This window comes from Rutidosis leptorrhynchoides, chromosome 2 (genome assembly GCF_046630445.1).
Source record: "Rutidosis leptorrhynchoides isolate AG116_Rl617_1_P2 chromosome 2, CSIRO_AGI_Rlap_v1, whole genome shotgun sequence".
NCBI classification, from domain to species: Eukaryota; Viridiplantae; Streptophyta; class Magnoliopsida; order Asterales; family Asteraceae; genus Rutidosis; species Rutidosis leptorrhynchoides.
The window spans coordinates 436,587,808-436,598,802 of record NC_092334.1 but is presented as its reverse complement, the minus strand read 5'-3'; positions in this window follow the sequence as shown (position 1 = coordinate 436,598,802).

Below are 10,995 nucleotides of genomic sequence, written 5' to 3'. Positions count from 1 at the left end.
ATATGAAAGTAGTTGCTCCCCCTAGAAAGTATCTACTCCCCCTAAACACAAGATCTCAAGAATAAGTCCTAACAGATCTAAGGAATATCAAGCACTATACTCTACCATGCCAATCTCTTTGATCAAGAATTTTAGCCTAAGTTCATCTAAAGGATTAGTGAACATGTCAGCTAATTGCACTTTGGTAGGCACAAAGTATAACTCTACATCCTCTTTCTCTACATGGTCCTTAATGAAATGATAGCGAATATCTATGTGTTTAGTCTTAGAATGCTGGACCGGGTTGCTTGTAATTGTAATAGCACTTTGTGAATCATAGTAAATCGGGGTCTTAGAAATCTTAAAGCCATAGTCTAAAAGTTGAGTTTGCATCCACAAAACTTGTGAACAACAATGAGCTGCAGCAATGTACTCAGACTCAGCTGTTGATAAAGACACACAGTTCTGCTTTTTGGATGACCAACCAACTAGCCTATTCCCCAACATCTGAATTGATCCATATGTGCTTTTTCTATCAACATGGCAACCGCCTTGATCCGCATCAGTGTAAGCAGTGAGATTGAAATCGGATCCATGAGGATACCAGATCCCAAGGTTAGGTGTACCTTTAAGGTACTGAAAAATCCTAACAACCGCTATGGAATGAGATTTCTTAGGGTTTGACTGAAAGCGGGCACAGACAGTTACAGCAAGTGTAATGTCGGGTCGACTTGCAGTCAGATACATTAAAGAACCAACCATGCTTCGATAAAGTGTAACATCAAAGGGTTCCCCATTAGCATCAGCATCCAGTAAAGTCCTCATTGGGGTTGTCATTGGTTTTAAAGCAGTCATTTTAAAACGTTTTAGCATATCATTGATATACTTTGTTTGACTGAGAAAAATCCTGTTTGGTAATTGTTTTACTTGTAACCCCAAAAAGAAATTTAACTGGTCAAGCATGCTCATTTCGAATTTGTTGGCCATAAGATCACCAAATTCTTTGCATAAGGCCGGGGACGTAGAACCAAAAATAATGTCATCAACGTAAATTTGAACCAAGAGAATGTGACCGTGGTTTTTACGGATGAATAGCGTTGTATCAATCGTTCCACTAGAGAAGCCGTTGTCCAGTAAGTACTTTGTTAAGGTCTCATACCATGCACGCGGTGCTTGCTTCAGACCGTATAAAGCTTTCTCCAAGTAGTAGACGTGATTTGGATGAATGGGATCGACAAAGCCTTCTGGTTGATCGACATAGACTTCCTCTTGAAGATGGTCGTTCAAAAAAGCAGTTTTGACGTCCATTTGAAACACCGTTAATTCATATGAGAAGCAAATGCAAGGAAAAGACTAATAGCCTCAATCCTATCAACCGGAGCAAATGTTTCGTCATAATCAATACCCTCTTATTGTCGATATCCCTTAGCCACAAGACGTGCCTTATTCTGAACCACAATTCCATCAGAATCCTTCTTGTTCTTAAAAATCCACTTAACCCCTATTGGTCGTTGACCAGTTGGTCTTGGAACCAATCGCCATACTTTCAACCGTTCAAATTGATTGATCTCTTCTTACATTATAACCACCCAGTTCGGATCTAGTAAAGCTTGAGCAACCGTTGTTGGTTCAATCTTACTAAGAAAGGCAATGTATAGACACATATTCCAAGTAGCCCTTCGAGTTGAGACTGGAGCAGATGCATCACCAATAATAAGATCTATTGGATGACTTTTAGTCCATCGGTTGTGTGGAAGAGGTTGTACATCAGTGGTATCCATTGAAACATCAACCGTTGTTGACGTTGAGCCTTGATTCGCTTGATCTGATGTAACGTTATCTAATGGATTCAATTGAGTATCTGGAGAAACAGCTGGAGTTGTATCAACTGATGAATCTTGAATTAGTTCAAGATTATCAGTAATAGGAGGTGGTAGGGAGGATGAAGAAGCAACAGGTGAATCAGTTGGTGTTGTATCTTCATCAAAAAGACTTTGTTGAGTCTCCACAGTAGTTGACTATGACAGTGTAACCGGTACAGTTTGAACACTTGAAATCCTTTGAGGAGCATAAAGACTATCAAACAAGATATCCAGTTCCTCTGATGTAACCGTAGGAACACCCTTCGTCGAGAAAATTGAGTTTTGCGTGGAAGAAGAAGTAGTCAGGTTAGGATCGGGTTTTGAACTGAGTTATTCAAGAGCCATTCCCAAAAATTCATCGAACTTTACATTGATGCTCTCTTTAATCGTTATTGTCCATTTATGATAAACCCGATAAGCAACTTTGTTCGAAGAATAACCGAGAAATATGGCTTGATCGCCATTTGGATCAAACTTTCCGAGGCTGTCAAAATCGTTAAGCACATAGCATATACAACCAAAGACACGGAAATATTTGACATTCGGGCGTCTACCATATAATAACTCATATGGAGTTTTATCAAAACGTTTATTAACAATACAACGATTTTGGGTATAGCATGCAGTTGAAATGGCCTCCCCCCACATTTTTGGAGGAAGTTTGGAGTAAGCAAGCATCGTTCGAGCTGCTTCGCATAACGTACGATTACGTCGTTCGACTACTCAATTATGTTGGGGTGTCCGAGCAGCAGAGAACTGATGTTCAATGCCTTGGTCTTTCAAATAACTATCAAGCAGGTCATTCTTAAATTCCATCCCATTATCAGTTCGAATGCTCTTAACATGTTTGTTAAAAGAGCGTTGAGTCTTTTTAATGAACTCAATGATAATGGCGGGGGTTTCTGACTTAGTTCGCAGAAGAAAAATCCATGTAAAACGAGTATAGTCATCGACAATGACAAGCACATGTTTCTTGCCACCGAGGATTGAAATACGCATGGGTCCACATAAGTCCATATGCAATAGTTGCAAAGACGATGAAGTACTGGGGTTTTGCTTAAGCGGATGATTAGTCCGTTTCAGCTTACCCATCGCACATGATGAACACACATGATGCTTATCATAGTGAAAGGTAGGAATACCATCAACTAAGTCTTTGGAGACTAGTCGATTGATACCCTTGTAATTCAGGTGTGACATCCGATGATGCCATAACCATGAATTTTCTTTGGTAGAACGAGTGGCCAAATACATGGTTGTATGTGAAGGTGCATCATTGAGGTTAATAGTGTATAGTGAAGCACAACGTTTACCAACAAGTAGATCATTTCCTTCGGTGGATTACACCGAGCATTGTTGACGTTCAAACAGAACTTTAAGATCTCCATCGCAGAATTGACTTACACTAAATAAAATGCAGCCCAAACCTTCAACATATGAAACCCGTTTGATTGTTATGCCATTTTGCACAAAATCTCCGTAACCCGTTATCGCTGCAATTTCATCATTTCCAAAAGTAACCGTTCCTAGGAATTTGTCAACAAAGTTGACAAGCAAGGATTTATCACCCGTCATGTGTCGAGAACAACCGGAATCGATATACCAAACACAGACGTCGAAATCTTGTAAATGTGAATTTCCTACAGTTTAGGTACCCAAAGTTTCATGGGTCCTCTACGGTTAGTACCAACAATAAACTTTGGATCAACGACAAGATAATCACGTAAAGCATCATGCAGTTTAGACAATAAATCATCATTTAAAAACACATTACATGAAGCATCATACGCAATATCAAGTTTTACATCGTTATCAGAAGTCTTAACACACAACTTATTCCAAGTAGATGTTTTGTTCATAGACGAAAATTGAAAAACATGAGATGATTTCCTAGGCCGACTAGCAGATTGCGTTGGTTTGGTTTCTACTTTCTTAGTCGTGGACTTAGAACCTATACAGATTTGTAATTCAAGTTTGGATTATGACCTGTGACACGCGAAACACCTTTGGTAGTTAGACGTCCAAACTCTTCAGTTGACACATGAGATGATTGATTTTGCAAAATTTCCAATTTGATTTTACGTTCTTTTGCATCATACTCACTTAAATCAGGTTTAGGACTTGTGTGTTGTGTGGACTTCATTGATGTTGTTAAAAGACTCGCTTTTGAAGTTTTTGTCATTGGAATCATAGGAATCTTTTCAGTTGACACATAACCATCAGGAGAATGAACCTTTTTGACAACAAATTGAGTTGTAGAAACAACTTTTGAACCACGATTGCCAAATTGAGAACGGAGAGGATTTTTAAGAATAGTAATGGGTTTTACATCCTTAGATGTTGACATTCCCTTTCCCTTCTTAGTAATCCCACCAATACATTCAAGCACATTGGTTTCAACATTAGACGATTGCTTAAGTGTGTTAGCCTGTTTCAGTTGAATTATCTTTTGTTTTAAGCTTTTAATCTCAAGACATAATTCTTCAGCAGAAACTATCACTTCACCCTCCTTAAAAACATAGGAACATTCTTTCTTAGGCAGTGAAGGCAATTTATCACATAGGGCAAGCATTTGTTCTAATGATTGGCACTTAAGTTGCAAGTCAATATTCTCCTTTTCTAGTTGAGTTACTATACGATTCAAATTCTGTACAGCAGGTAAATGCAAATAATAATCATGCAAAGGATCAAGTTGACTTTCAAAATATATCAAAAGTTCAATGATCGGTTCAGTATGAGGTTCTACTTTTTCATCTAAAGAATTTTGACCTAGAGATTCTGTCTCAAAGAAAACAGTTAGTTCATGTGCTAGGTCTTCACGGAAAACATTATCAGAATATGCAGGTAAAGCAGGTAGAACTGGTTTCACATCAAAAGTTGGTTCATCAAACACCTCATCTATGTTAACAATGCTAGAACTAGGTTTGTTAAACACGTCATTCTCAAGCATTAAAATGTATTTCTCTAGCATGAGTGTAGGAATGTAAACCAATCTACGTGTCGGCACATAATTAGCACATTGCACATTCTTTTCATTTTCAACAAGTTCCTTCAAGAAAGCAGGATTTGATTTACCCATTTTTGCATTAATTTTCTCATACATTAAGCTAATTTAATGGTATTTTTTAGATTTGCGATTAACAATAATATCATCAAAATCAGCATCAGAAGAATGCACAAAATGCGGTGGTAAACCAGCTTGAAAGTAATCAAAATGATATAATCCTGGAATCTTTTTGAAAGCTCCATCTAAGATCTTAGGATCTTCAAAACCCAACCCCCACTTTTCACCATGAATCGTTTTTGGTCTATTCATGAAAATCGTTTGTTTTGAAAGTTCCATATCCATGATAGCTTTGGATTGCTCTGTTCGATAGAGTTTTTCCTCATATCGAGCAAGTTGAGCTTTCATTAGAACAGACTCTTTTGACAATGAAGAGATTGTAGTGTCTTTTTCAATTATTGCGTTTTCCAAATGAATAATTTTCTTGTTTAGCTTTGAAAGTGTGGGTTCATGTTGGTTTTTTAAATGAGAAATATCTTTTTCTAAGAATTGAACTTTTTCTGCAAGTCGTTCAGATTTTAAACGATAATCAGTTCGTTCGACTTTAATTGGATGAATTGTCTTTTTAAGATCTTCCAACTCAGATTCCGAGGAGCTGAGTTGGACAGTCAACTTTTGCAATTCTGATTGTAATTTGGATGAAGATGTTTTGGTCTCAGAAAGTTTAATTTTGTCTTTTAAAACCTTGTTTTCAGATTTTAAGCCTTTGACTTCTTTTGACATTGAGACCAGATTCTTCATCAAGTCATTTTGCATTTTTATAAAATCAGGTGAGATTTCAGTTGATTGTACCTCATCATCGTCAGATGTTGAGTCAGAATTCTCCAATGCTTCCTTAGCTTTGATGAGATTGGTCACCTTGCAAACATTTGCATGTTCCACCTCTGAGTCTGAATCATCAGTCCAGTTAAACCAAGTATCATCAACCGGTTTCAACTCTCCCCCAGTTTCCACAATCTTAGCCATCAACATTTTCTTCTTGTAGTAAGCTGCGTCCTTCTTCTTAGGCATTTTGCACTCACGAGAGTAATGACCAGATTTGCCACAATTGAAACAGATTGAATCTTCCTTCTTGGAATTATCAGCACGTTGTTATTTGGATTGATCAGCTTTCTTGTAGTACGAGGAAGATGATGAGTGTTTGCGTTGATTGCTTGATTTACTTTTAAACTTGTGTTTGTTCAAGGTGTTTGTGAACATGGCGGCCATCTTGACTAATTCAAGGTGTGAATCATCAACATCAGAAAGATTCAACTCTTCAGAATCAGTTGATTCTTCAACAAGCACTTTCTTGGACAAGCTTTTGGAAAATGATTTGCTCTTCTTTTTAGCAATTAGAGCAAGAGGATCACTTGGAGATGACTCTTTCCTTCCTTCTTGAAATTTAGACACCTCAGGTTGGTAATACATAAGAACTCCAACAAGCTCATGAATATTCAACTTGTCAATCTCTTTGGTAGATCGAACAATGGTTCCATAAGGAAGCCAATCAGCATTGAGCTTTTTGAGGAATTTCATTTTGACTTCAGCATGTACTTTTACAATCTTACACCTTTTCAACTCATTGAGAACACCATTGAAACGACGGTAGGTATCCTTGAGTAGCTCTTCTGGTTCCTGCTTGAAATCTTCAGACAATCCCAGAGCCTTATTCAATTTAGTAACGTCTGACATGTCATAACCTTCTTATTGTCGTTTGATCTCATCCCATACATCTTTTGCAGTAGTGTTGCTATCAACATTTTCAAATAGCTCATATGGGGTAGCTTGCATGACAATATTCTTAGCCTCTATGTCACCCTGAGCTCTTTCACGTTTATCACCAGAAAGTTCATAGACTGGAATTGGCATACTAGTATCCGGATGAAAATCAACAACTGGAACATCTCTCAGAGAAGCCCAAATATGTTTAGCTTTCTGATGTGCAAAAAGTGGTATATGAATTGTTATATGGAAAATACCGGTTTTAAAGATTACACACACTAACGGGCAGTGTACCCGATCGTGTAGTAGTATAGATAATGGTAAAATCCGTGTATCGTTCCAAGGACAGTTATATGTGCAAATTAAGATTGTATAAACTAAATTGTGATTAAGCTTAAATAAATGAAATCAAACAAATACAAGATATTGGGTTTCCCTTTAACGATGGGCAAATCAATAAAGGAATAAGTTTAAAGACAATATTTTTGGTATTTTAGGTTTATGAAGATGAAAGATAGTTTTATATATCAAAAATATGAAATATGCTCATCTAGACTTTTTACCCTCGATGTGAATGTTTATTTAGGATTAAGATCGGATCGATTGGTTATGCACGAGAACTAATTGATCGATTTACCAAGAGTAGTCTTGCGCAAACACTCAAACGGGATTACACGACGCAAGTGATGTTCTTGTCATCTAAGACCTCCTATTTGTAATCAACTAATTCAACTAGTCTAAAGACTTGAAGAATGATCAAGTCAATGGTGTGTTGATCATGATCCACTTCTATGTCAACTAATGGTTTAGCTTAGTTCATTCCCTTGGTCCGGTTAAATGTTCAATTCACCCAACCCAAGTAATCAATCAAGTGTGGTAATAAGATCCCTATAAACGTCACTAGATAAGGCAAATTACTAACACCTATTAGTTATATGGAATCGAGTAATGAAAATATGGATAACAGATTCTAGGGAATTGATCATTCTCCTAGATAACTACACATATCAATTAAGCTATCCGAAAGTATCCACAAGAGTCTTTCTTACATTCCTATATAGATTAACCGTTTGAACGCAACTTACCCCTTTTGGTAAAATACGGGCAAACACTTGTCACTAGGTGCAAATCAATATACTAAATCAGCAAGATGGTGTTTCTTAGTTGAACAAGTATACTAACTAATTGAATCGAAAAGATTAAACTTAACAAGAATGGTTCTTGTATTCAAACATCAAACTATCATACATAAGAACAATCAATCAACCAAAGTAACAATCAACATCTCGGTTATTAATCTAGACAAGCATAAAAAGAACTAGCTAACAATCATATTTAAAGACAATAACAAACTGGAAATAAAGATAGAATTCATTGTGATAACAAGAATCGACCTTTGATATGAATCTTGGATGATGATCCTGATGATTCTTGAATCCGGATTGAAATGATGGATTAGGTGATCCTGGATTACTCCAAGGATCACCTTGAATCGTAACCTCTTCCTCTAAAAATGACTGTGTAATGGTGTCTGAAGAATGAAGCTGGAAAGGGGCTTAAAAAGGAAGAATATAGCTGGAAAAGCCAGCGTGCGCGGCGCGCACAAAAGTAGGTGCGCGGGGCGCACTAGCCACCTACCACCTTTTACTTTACAGCTCGATTACACGTCTCAGATCTACTTTACAGACGAAAAAGGGGATCGTGCGCGGCGCGCTCTGTTGAACTTGCGCGGGGCGCTCTCTGGTTTCCATTTTACTTATATGTTCTAATCAAATGTTGGAGTGTGCGGTGGTGTGCGCGGTCAGTGCGCGGCGCGCACTGTAGCTTTCAGTTTTCTGTTTCTTCGTTTCTTGTTCTGGTTTTGATCTTTGAGTTGTTTCATTCATTATCTTCAACATTTCTTCAAGTATACAATGATTCTATGCTTAATTACAATACAACAGAATATAAATGGATATATTACAAATTCGTATGAAATAAATGATGATATGACTTGATATTGCGACTAATGATATGTCTATTTTGAGCAATATCAAAATCCCCCACACTTAACTCTTGCTTGTCCTCAAGCAAGTCTTGTTCTAATCAGACGAATACAAAACACAAAAATAGAATACACACATTTATTAGAGAACACAATAATAGGAATCACACTCACACCATATAGTACACAAGTTTACACTAGTCACACAAAACACACACGTTCTTTTGGAACACAAAACTCACACTATACGAGACACACGCACACATTTGGAGTAATCGGGAGAAGTGAACTTCGTTGCAAGTTCTGAAAAATTTGGATCCTTAGGGAAAATTGGATCTTTAGAAAAACGTTTTAAGATTTTGAAAATGTCATGCTAGTTTTTACACTAGACACGTTTTCCGATTTTAACCTCAAATTCCGGTTGAGGGTAACTGAAAACCAAAGTCTCAGTCGGCGATTAGCAAGCTATCCGCCCCCATGATTGTAGTATCATGGAACTCTTAACCGGGCGCCCCCTGACGCGATATAAATATCGTTCTTTCATGACAATTTGTATATTTTAGATCAAGGGTTAAAACTGCAAAGACTAAGCTATCGTGTGGGACAGATCCTGCTCCAGCTTATGCACCGTAATCGGTCTTGCACTAGATAGCGACTTGGATTTACCCTACCAAGTTTATTTTCGGGTTTGAAAGTTCAAGACTTTCTCTTCCTACTGTACCTTTATATCGTGATATGATATTGGTATGAAATGACATAGTTTAGGAAGTATGCTATATCAAGTAAGGTAAGAATTCGGAAGACTTTACTTCCTTCAAGGATGAACTAGATAATCCTTTAGGTTTAGTGACATTATTCTTTTCCCTTTCAAGCCAAAAGTACTTTAAACATTTTTCTTAGCAAAACTTGGTGATAGTAATTCGAAAAGATTGGTAAAATCCCCCACACTTGGCTTTTTCGTTAAGACTTTTAGTTCAAAAATTTTTAAATTTCCCATTAAATTACAAAAATAAGCCAAGTTGAATACCGTTTGAATACCCCGCGAGAATTTATACCATCCCCCCACACTTAAGATTAAGTAATGCCCTCATTACTTAAAATCAGTAAAATTTAAATTCGAGAGGACAATAGTGAGAAAAAGGTGTTCGAAAAACCTAGGTTCAAAAACCAGAGATCGTGGAATATAGGTGAGCGGTGGCACATCCTTCAGTCCTTGATCTTCATCACACAAATTCTAATTTGATAGGTACCTTGCTGAATTTTAATGCTAGTGTCACTAAAACCTTGAAAAACCTCGTGCACTTTTATTAACGCATCATGCACTCGACTCGACCCCAGAATTTAATGCCTAGTGGGGTTAAAACTCCCACACTTTATCGGACGAGACGTGAAGTCGGTGGAAAAAGTTCCACGAATCAAAATAGTGAGCCAATCATTTACACCTCGGGTGGTGTATATTATATGTGATAAATCCTTTTTCAGTTTCCCAAAAAAGGATTTCCTAACCCGAGGGTTAACATATGACTCCCCTCCAAGTGCGGTTTTCAGTAACACTTTTATTCTTATTGGTGGATCTTGGTCAAATGGGTCTTTAAAGATTGTCTTCCCTAAATTGACATCCTCTGGAATAAGCGTGGACCCGCTGTGAATCTCAACTATTGAGCGGGGCTCAATTTCCAGCTTCAATTCCTTTAATTCTTCAATTGTAGGTTCATAACCATTAGCCATGAGAACGGTTAACAAAGCTTTTTCATCAATCATAGTAACCTCTTCTTCATCACAAAATGAACAGGAATGCAAATCCTGCAATTCTGGGAATTCCATCATTAACTCAGAAAGTGTGTCTATTGGAGTTGACTCATGATCAGCTTCATTTATTATCAACTCATCTCCGACATCAGCACACTCTTGCTCACTCGGAAAGTGAACCAACATATGTGATATATTTCCTATTTGTTGCCCTATGTTCTGAAAGGAGATTTCTTGATCTCCAAACATTTGTGCACACCTCTCACTACCTTGTGTTTGAGCGGCAATAAGTTCTGTTTGAGAGGCAATAAGATTATTCATCATATCTTCTAATCTGTTTGAGAGGCCGCGTTCTTCATCTCTTCTAACAAGCTTGTTAGTTTCATCCTCCAATTTTCTAATCAAGTAATCAAGCATCATCCTGCAACTGACAAAAACTAGAAAAGAATAAAAGCACCGACACTAAACAGCGATAACAAAAAAAAAATAATAATAAAAAAATAAAAAAGAAAATTCTAAAAAAAAATAATCACAACTTAGTAAACAATTCTTATCTTGACACAACTGTCCCCGGCAGCGGCGCCAAAAACTTGATGTGCGAAAAATGGTATATGAATTGTTATATGGAAAATACCGGTTTTAAAGATTACACA